This window comes from Zosterops lateralis (assembly GCF_965231275.1).
Source record: "Zosterops lateralis genome assembly, contig: HAP1_HAP1_SCAFFOLD_76, whole genome shotgun sequence".
In the NCBI taxonomy this organism is placed as follows: domain Eukaryota; kingdom Metazoa; phylum Chordata; class Aves; order Passeriformes; family Zosteropidae; genus Zosterops; species Zosterops lateralis.
In genome coordinates, this window is record NW_028154596.1 from 247,073 (window position 1) to 256,121 (window position 9,049).

The 9,049-nt window shown below is 40.3% G+C and overlaps 2 long non-coding RNA genes across 2 annotated transcripts; both read left to right on the forward strand.

Annotated features, from left to right (window-relative positions):
• Positions 1-1,305: 1,305 nt before the first annotated feature.
• On the forward strand, positions 1,306-2,873 carry LOC310923507. The gene is made up of 3 exons (XR_014592607.1): positions 1,306-1,448; positions 2,611-2,673; positions 2,774-2,873. It is a non-coding gene; the product is annotated as an uncharacterized lncRNA (long non-coding RNA).
• A 2,428-nt stretch (positions 2,874-5,301) lies between these two features.
• LOC310923506 lies at positions 5,302-8,763 on the forward strand. The gene is made up of 2 exons (XR_014592606.1): positions 5,302-6,116; positions 6,211-8,763. It is a non-coding gene; the product is annotated as an uncharacterized lncRNA (long non-coding RNA).
• The last annotated feature ends 286 nt before the right edge of the window (positions 8,764-9,049 follow it).

Sequence of the window (9,049 nt, forward strand, 5' to 3'; positions counted from 1 at the left end):
CTAAACATCCCCAGCTCCCTCGGCCACTCCTCAGACTTGTGCTCCAGACTCTTCACCAGCTCCACTGCCTTTCCCTGGACACACTCCAGCAACTCAATGTCCTTCTTAAATCGAGGGTGTCAAAACCGAACACAGTACTCTCAGTGGTGTGGCCTCAACAGTGCCTGATAAAAATAAAATGTTTATCCTACAATGTAACAGTGGAAAGCCACCTCAGTGGCACGTGGCACCTTTCCTCCCAGACCACCTTAAAAACGGAGAACCCGTTCCCATCAAGGAACTCTCAGGCGCCGCGCCCCCACCCCGGGTCAGAGATGGGGCGAGGGAGCCGCAGCGGAGCCGCCCGCCTCAGTGGAGCTCCAGCCGCGGAGCAGTCGGCCGTCTGGCACGGGGAGGTTCCGACCCCCGCCGCCGCCGCCGGAGCGGAAAGGAGCCGGCCGCTTTCCCCCCCCCAGGCTCAGCACAAAGAGTTCCAGCCGAAGAGCAGCCTGACTGCAGCCGCTCCCCGTGCCGGAGCGGAGAAAAGAGCCCCGGCCGCCCCGTCTGCCCGCAGTTGCCATGCTCCCCGTACGAGCCGCCCGCAGCCGCCACGCGGTCAGCCGCCTCGGCCAGATGAAGCGTCCCCGAGCTGGCCGGACCGCTGCCCCGCTTCAAGAGAAAAACCCCACACCCGCCACGTTCCACCTCCCACCGCACAAGCCCCGGTCCAAACCCCCACAACGTTGCCGCCGCTGTGAAGCAGCGTGAGACCGAAACGCCATTGCTGCGGCAAAGACTACCACGTGGCCGCAAAGAGCTTCAAGTGCCCGCCCCGGTGATCCCGCATGCAAATTAAAGACTCCAAAAGAGTCTCGGGATGAAATCTGACATAAAAAAACCCTTATCAAATAAAAACCAAGTAAAATTAAAACAGATAAGAACTAATACTCAGCCGTGTGGACCCTGAGGAATCAGAAGAGCTAATTTCTCCGGTTTTGCTTACTAGCCGTAAGTTAAAAAGACCAAACCGGAGATGAGACCACAGGAGAAAACAAAGAACTGTCAGGACTCTGGGGTTGCTCCCCAGGCGAGGGCCAGTCCTCCAGCTCTGTTGAATTGCATGCAGCAGAGCTGATAAAGCCCTCCTCCTCCACGGCGACCAAACCCCTCGGGCAAATATCAATAAGAGCTGATTAATAAAGGCGTTTATGGAGATTAGTATTTTCTCCGCCCATTTTTATTCATAACAACTGGGGCTCGTCCGGGATTGGCCACGCCCAGAAGAGGACCGAGACGGGAAGGCGCCGCCCACCTTGGACCTCCTGGACAGCTGCTGCTCAGGGCCGCCCGTCGGGGAATCGGGACCCAGGCAGGAGGGCTGAAAGCTGCAAAGCCTGGCGGCGATAGCAAAGATGTGTCCGTGCAAAGGGCACTGAACGAGGAGACGCTGGTGTCGGCGGCTCAGAAAGGTAAGGCGCAGGATGCTGTACGCTGCTCAGCTAAAGTTTTGTAGTTCCAAACATCAAGTATCTAGGAAAAAAAAAAAAAATCTCAGCACACCGAGCCGGTTTCTTTTCGCATCATATTGTTTGGAGCAGCTATTACATTTCTATGTATGCGTTGCACAATCAGAACAAATTATGTGATTTCTTCTAAATAATCTGTGGATTTAAGTAATTATCAGGCACAAGGTGTAGCAGACTCTCATTTTCCTTTTCAGAAGGAAAACCTATCACATGCAGCCTGACTGTAGGGCTGTTGGGATAAATTCACCTCCAACCAAATCGTCACTACACGTGATGGATTGCCTTCACTCATTCACTTCAGTGAAAAGTGATTACTGCATAATTAGCCTCAGAAAGTTTAAGTACTTTGAAATGATTTACAAAAAACGCCTTCAACTAATTAGAAGACTGCAGGAGAAATAGTTACTAACGTTTCCTCCTTAACTTGTACTCCACTAAAATGCACACTGCCACTAAAAGATAGTAGTCTCTTTCCAAATACTCAAATATTTTGAAAGAGAGACTCTCATATGACTTACTTTGAAGTATATACTGACACTTGTACTTTAGATCAAAATTGAAAGATAAAAACTAATCAAACAGCAGTTAGTTTTGTTAATAAATAAAATATTGTTTTGGGGCTAATATTGCCCCTTTTACTGTTCTATTGATTGCTAATTCATAAAACCGGTTATTTTCAGTGTGTGTGACTTTTAAGCTTTCACTTTTTTATTTTTACTTCTTTTCTTTGCATAAGGATTGCAGTGATTGTGCGTTTAGGTGGTAGTGTGAATACTGCAGTGCTAAATGCCTCATTAGTTCCTAAAAAATCTAGCTCTCATGTACCCAAGAAGTAGCAGTCATTGCTACTTTGGATCTTGCAAACATCTGGCAAACCGAAAGTAATAAGGCTTAACACTGACATGTAAACATGACCTGTACAATGTAAGAGATGTTCCTTGGCCTGTTTTACAGCAATGTGGCATTATGGAAACTGTTACTGGAATTTTTTCTTCTGGTAAAACGTTGTTTGAACTACAGACTAACAGAAGAGCATTTATGTAAGAAAGGCATACAAGTGTTATCCAAGGCTGCAACTTATGTGTTATTATCTTTTTTATTTCAGTGAAAGAAGCTGGAAGAGACTTTACCTATTTTATTGTGGTGCTTGTTGGAATTGGTGTTACAGGTTATTTTTTTTAAATTACATTCTTTATCAGAAGACACTTCTCGTTAATTCCATCTGGTTTCATAAGTTTTCATTTCATCTGCTGTTGTCTCTGTTACAGGTGGCTTGTTCTATGTGATTTTTAAAGAGCTATTCTCTTCTTCTAGTCCAAATAAGATCTATGGAGATGCCTTGGAGAAATGCAGATCTCACCCCGAGGTTGGTTTTTGAACTTCAGTCATCAGTTTGTGTTTCTCAGTAGTTACTGCCTTTCTTCAAGTCAAAACTTCACACTAGGAATCTCACAAGCTACTTGAAGACCCGTGTGGTGCTTTAGCAGTTCTGCCAGTGCTTGTAGCTGGGATGGGGTGGGTCAGCTCCAGAGCAGAGCCTTCATCAGGACAGGTCAGTGCAAGCATTGAACTAGCCTGCTAGAAGCCAAGTGAGTGTGCCACAGCATAAAAACTGATGGAAATACAGTCTGTCTTTCAGAGCCTGGGCTTGTGTCACCATACAGAAACTCTTAGGGACTTACCTAAGTGCCTGCTAAATATAGAACTTGAATTCTCCATGTCAGAGAGGCAACTAGTCCCACTAAGTTGTGTAGATCTAACCTGCTGCCTTTTCTCAACACTCTTACTCTATTGTGACACTTCCCTATGGTTCTGTCATTCTGTGAAGCACTGCACTGATACCCAGGAATTGAAATTCTTCATTTGAAGCACAGTTAGCATTCCTTTGGCTAACAGGAAAACAGGCAGAGAACAGTCATGGGATCACACAGTCATCATAGCTAGGTGTAAACAAAAAAATCAGTGTGAAACTAGATTTTAAAAAACACTACTTCAGACAAAACATCCTTCAGAAAAGATTGTAGCAGATGCCTTTGAAGGTAACCTAGAAATGAAGTGACAAGTCGTTGCTCTAGTAACAATAAAAAGACTGCTTTGGAACAAGTTTGTAGAATTAATACTTCTTTCCAGTACTTGCACAGTAAAACTTCTCTTCTTCTAACCAAATTTAAAGTAAGTTTAAGACTATGTTGATCTACTCTGATTTTATAGATCTGAAAAAAAAAAATTACTGAATTTCTTATTCAGTCGTGGTTTTTAGATAATAGGAAGGGGAATGCATTTGCATTTTAAACTTTGAAACATTCTCTTGGAGGAGACATAGGCAAATATTTTGTGCTTTTTTTTTTTTTCTTTTTACACAAAATGTCAATTTCCACATCTTCATCTCAGAGAACAGTACAAATAGAAGATATCAATAGGATTTATTTTAGGCATTTAATACAGAACTGTAAAAAAAAGACTGGAATACAGAGGCATTTTTCTTAAATTCTTTTTTTTTCATAAACACTCCTATTCTTGACATGTTAGATTCTCCAGGGGCATTTTGTTAAAAGAGGGTGTATTCACAGCAGAGGCGTGAGCTGATACTGGAATACCTGTTTGTATGTTATCCCTTCTGACAGCTCAAACCTCTTTTCCCTTGTAGGTAATTGGTGTTTTTGGTGAACCTATCAAAGGTTACGGAGAGGCAACAAGAAGAGGAAGACGACAGCATGTCAGATACCCCTTGGTGTTTGCCCCATAAAGACATCAGTTTCTGCACAGCAAAGATATTTTTGGATCACAAGTTAGTTCTAGAGTGATGAACTGTACGTAACATATCCTGTCACTTTTGATCAAACATAGAAGTTTTTTTGCAGTGCCTCTTGTGTGCCATATATCACTAAGTACAGTGTACATATAATATAAAATGCCAATTCTGAATGCCTCAGAACAAGCAATGGTCATCATGGTAAACATAGAGCTCTCCAGAAAATGGGATGAGCCTGAAAACAGTAGTGCAGAGGCCTAGGCTTGCATGAGGAGAGCAGTAATCTGACAGAAGTTTACAGTCTGAAACTATACTGAGCTGATACACAGGATGCTTTTTGGTACTTGAAGCAGCATCTCTACTGCATATTTAACAGAACGTCTATCACCTTAACCTCTCATGAGTGTGTCTTTTTATTACTTTCCTTTTAAAAGAAACAAGAAAACTATTTCTTACAAAACGTAAGTCCTCCCTGCTTTGCCTTTATTGGGTTATTTGGCAGGAATATATTCAGTGAGGTTTCATATAGGATGAGACACATAAGCCCAGACAGAGGTTGAACCATGAAATTGAGATTCCTTGTTAGGTCTGAGGAAAGTGGCTTTTAATCATTGAAGCTCTATCTCTTCACCAGACTCAGTGAAAAAATGTTTAAAGTAAAGCTGCTAAATGAAATCAACGTGCACAAACATCTTGAGCACCTGTCTGTAAATAAGTAAATGTACTATGAATCAGCTTTCCTAGTATTTAATTTCCATTATTTTGAATGACTAGTATCTTAAATAAATTTTTGAGATGAGAACTGTGTAAGATTGTAGAGTTTGCATCTGCAGTATAAGAATGACCTTAAATGTCTCAAAAATCTACAGGTTTTTTTTGTGTATGAATACCCTGAATGTAAATTTACTGCAGTAAGGCTCTTCTTTCATATTTGTTCTCTCTACCATCATGTCACTTTAAACTATATTGGAAGTTTATTTCACAGTGTGTACCTGGGCATGACTGATGGACATAAGAGATTGGTGCTAAGCAGCAGTTAATATTTTCAGTAGGAAACATAAACCAGAACTCTAATGGGGTCATTAGTTTCCCAAAGTGGTCACTTTGAAAGTGATGTGCTATTTATTTAATACTTGAGCGCAACCCAACTCCAGTCTGAATACCAGCATTTAGGTTGGAGATCTCATATCAGTGCCAAAGTTACACAATTTCAGCAGAACAAAATTATTGCCAAAGTAACTTTGCACATAGTAAACTGTTTGTTTTGATGTGGTTTAACCAACCTAATAATTAATTTGAAAAAATATGCTGTGTGTGTTTCGGTTTGATAACTTAGTTTAGGTGCCTAAAATAACTCTGGAATTCTTGGTGATGTGGGGTCCCTTTCTAGATGTCAGGCTTCAAATCTGGGGTTTTTTAGAATTAATACAAGGCATTTCCATAGTCTTCAGCACTGGATTGCTTTTCAGTTTTGAGGGGAGGACTGGGGTGAGGACATTTAAGCATTTCATCTCTTAATCCTCAGCAGCTAATTAGCTCTTCTAACTCCACTAGTCCTTAGGCACTGACAGTAAAGCTTGAGAGGAGCAGTAGAGAAGGAACCCAAGGTAGAGTAAGGACACCACTGGAATACACTTTCTTACAAAATAAGTAAGCAACTCCTCTAAGTAAGTTTAAATTTGAAGTCTTAACTAGCATATAATCTGTATTCTTGCTGGGTGGTTGGGTTTTTGTTTTCTGTTGCTGTTTTTAGTCACATTGAATACGTAAAGGACGGACTGAAACATATGCGTTTGAAGTTCTATATTGAGGGCATTGAATCAGGGAAACAGGGAACGGTCCATGTGGAAGTCAAAGAGGTATGTACAATTGCTTGATACACCTGACAACCTGACAAGTCATGAATTTAAACTACCAAAGAGAAAAAAACACTCTGAATTTTTTTCTTTGCAGAATCTTGAAACAGGAAAATTCAAGGTTCACTATATTATTGTGGACGTTGAGACCTATCCAAGAAGAACCATTGTTATAGAAGACAACAGATAGCCAACGATCAAAGCTGCTGCCTTATCTCACATTGGATAATGATGTTGTAGCCAGGCTACACATGAATTGTGTGGTGTTGCCAATTGTGTCTCACAGCTTCAGGGCTGTGTTATGGGAAGTAGCCTCTCAGGACCTCCACTAACAGATAAGGGATTTAAAGTGAAACCAATGAAATATAGCAGAACTATCATGGAAGATATTCTTGACATAGGAAAATAATGCCTCCTAATGAACAGTCTAATGATCGATAATACTTCTGCACACCCAAAACCTGAGTTTTTCAAGGATTTAGGTTTGGATGGGGAGTTTTTTGTCTTCCTTGGCTTGGATTTCCCACTACCACTGCAATAAAGAAAGAGGTAGTTTAACTGTAGACAGAACTCTACTGTTTTCATTTTGGATACCTTTGTAGTAAAAAGGTAAAGTAAGAATGTTAGTGATGCAAAAGAGATCTAGGCATGTAAGGGTAGGAATGGTGGAGGCACACACACCCATGGCAAACAACTGAAGATAAACACTTTAATATTGGTGTCTTCTAAATAAATTACCAGCAAGCAGAACATCACTACCATCTGCTCTTTCCGGTGTTTGCCATGCTGCTCTGCATGGTTGTAGCAAGGTGGGGGTTGGCCTTTTCTCCCAGGCAACTAGTGACAGGACAAGAGGACATGGCCTCAACCTCTGTCAGGGGAGATTTGGGTTGGACATCACCTTCAAAATGTTTTGAAAACCACAATATTTAATTTAAACTTCTCTTTGCCACCTTGTCTGTATCTACATCTGATAAACACCTGTGGTGTTTATCATGGCATCTTTGATCCGTAAAATGTTCCACATTATTTTCTTTTACTGCCTGCATCACCTTGCTAGCTGAGATTTACCAGGATGCTTCTTTATATTTCATGAATGAGGGACACAGCTGTGAAGGACATAATTTCTCCTGTGTTGTGAAAAAGCTGAGAATATTCTTGATAAAATTAAGACAGAAAAAGTAGCAGAAGAAATCCACCTTTATCTGACCTTAATGTTCTTAATTTGAATGAATTACAAATACAAGGCTCAAATGCTTTCCAATCTCATTGCAGGAAGCTTTTTGTAATCTTTTTTCTAGGAACATCTCATCAGTGAAGAAAAAAAAAAAACACTTCATAGCTTTGTTTGTCAACTTTCTACTAGCTGGATACCTATCACCAGCAAGATTATTTAAGCCTCTTGAAACTTCAGGAGTGTTAAAGCTTTTTAGAAATATAGATTGTCTGCAGAAATAAAAGTCAAACATTTTTTGCTAACAGAAGTCTTATGTGAACTGATTACTTCTTTCCATATTTCTCCTGAGGCTGAAGTTCTCTTTGTGGACTTGGCTGGCACCCATGCTTACAAAGCTTTCTTAAATTCTGTTTCATACAAATGCATCTATGGAGACACTGTAATCAAAATTAGGTGAAGATTAGTTGAACAAGACATTTGGAATACTGAACATTGATCTCTTGTGCAGTATCATCTTTCCTGGTGGTAGTTTGCACTGGAGGGGAATAGCTGTGTTCACTGAGTTTAAACAATGTTTTAGAACACCGCTTTGGTAATTCCAAAGAGTGTTAGCCTCAGTTTTCCATATGGAGCTGCCCCTGCCTCACTGGATCATTGTACTACCAGAAAGTCGTGCAGAGATCCTTCTCCATGGCAGAGCTCAGTGTTCCATCCTCTCACTGGAGGCTGTTAGGCTGGGGAGACAGCAAAATAACTGAAAGATTCACCTTCAGTTGTCGGTAAACACAAGCAGTAACCATTTCACTATTTCCTTTTTAAAGCTCTCACTTCTTTTTCCCTTGGGAAAACAAAATTACAGCATCTGCCAGTTACTTTCTGAAGTAAATGTGTCATGTTATTGTTACTCAAGTATTGGGGGAAAAAATCACTGCTAGCAAGTCAGAGCCAAAGAAATTAAGTTTTCATAGAAATTAAACACATTTTTCAGAGTTCAGTTTTGATTGTTGCAGAATAAATAAAAGTAGTATTCTTAAAACCCCTCCTTTAGGAATCGGAAATATGTTACTCACCAGTGAAAGGTTGTTTTTCCAGAAACACTGTGTGGCAGACTATTCAAAATGTGTTTTAAGTAGGTGTACAACTTGGTCTTAAGTTTCCCATCTCTACATTCATTTTTGTGGATGCCAAACCCTATGTATGCTTCATAGGCAGCCAATATCCTTAGAGGTGGTTTATGGGAATAATGTTACTGTGTCATCTCTATGACCTGTGTTTGATTCTAGATCCTGTGTATACTTGCTGTATAGCAACAAAAAGAAAATCCCTCTAGGAAATGAACTGAGTGGAAACTTTAAAATATATATATTAAAAAAAATCCAAACAGCAACAACAGCAGCAAACAATAAATAAATAAATAAATAAATAAGAAAATTAAATAAATAAATGAATTTAAAAAACCAATAACAAAAAAAACCACTCAATAAGCTTTGATAAACAGAAGCTCTTGTAAAAAAAGATGAATGTAGATTGGGAAGCAAAGGTGTTGTTGTGCATGACTGAGTTTAAAAATAACCTTGTTACCTAAATATTTCTTGCACAGAATTCAAGTTTCAGCAACTGATTTAGGCAATGGAGTCATGATCTTAGAAATGGTTGTGAATAAATGCATATCTGATACAAGAAACTTCAACAAACTCATTTAACAAGCGAAGAAACAAACAAGACAGGAATGTGAGTAAGACAATTACTGTATCACGTG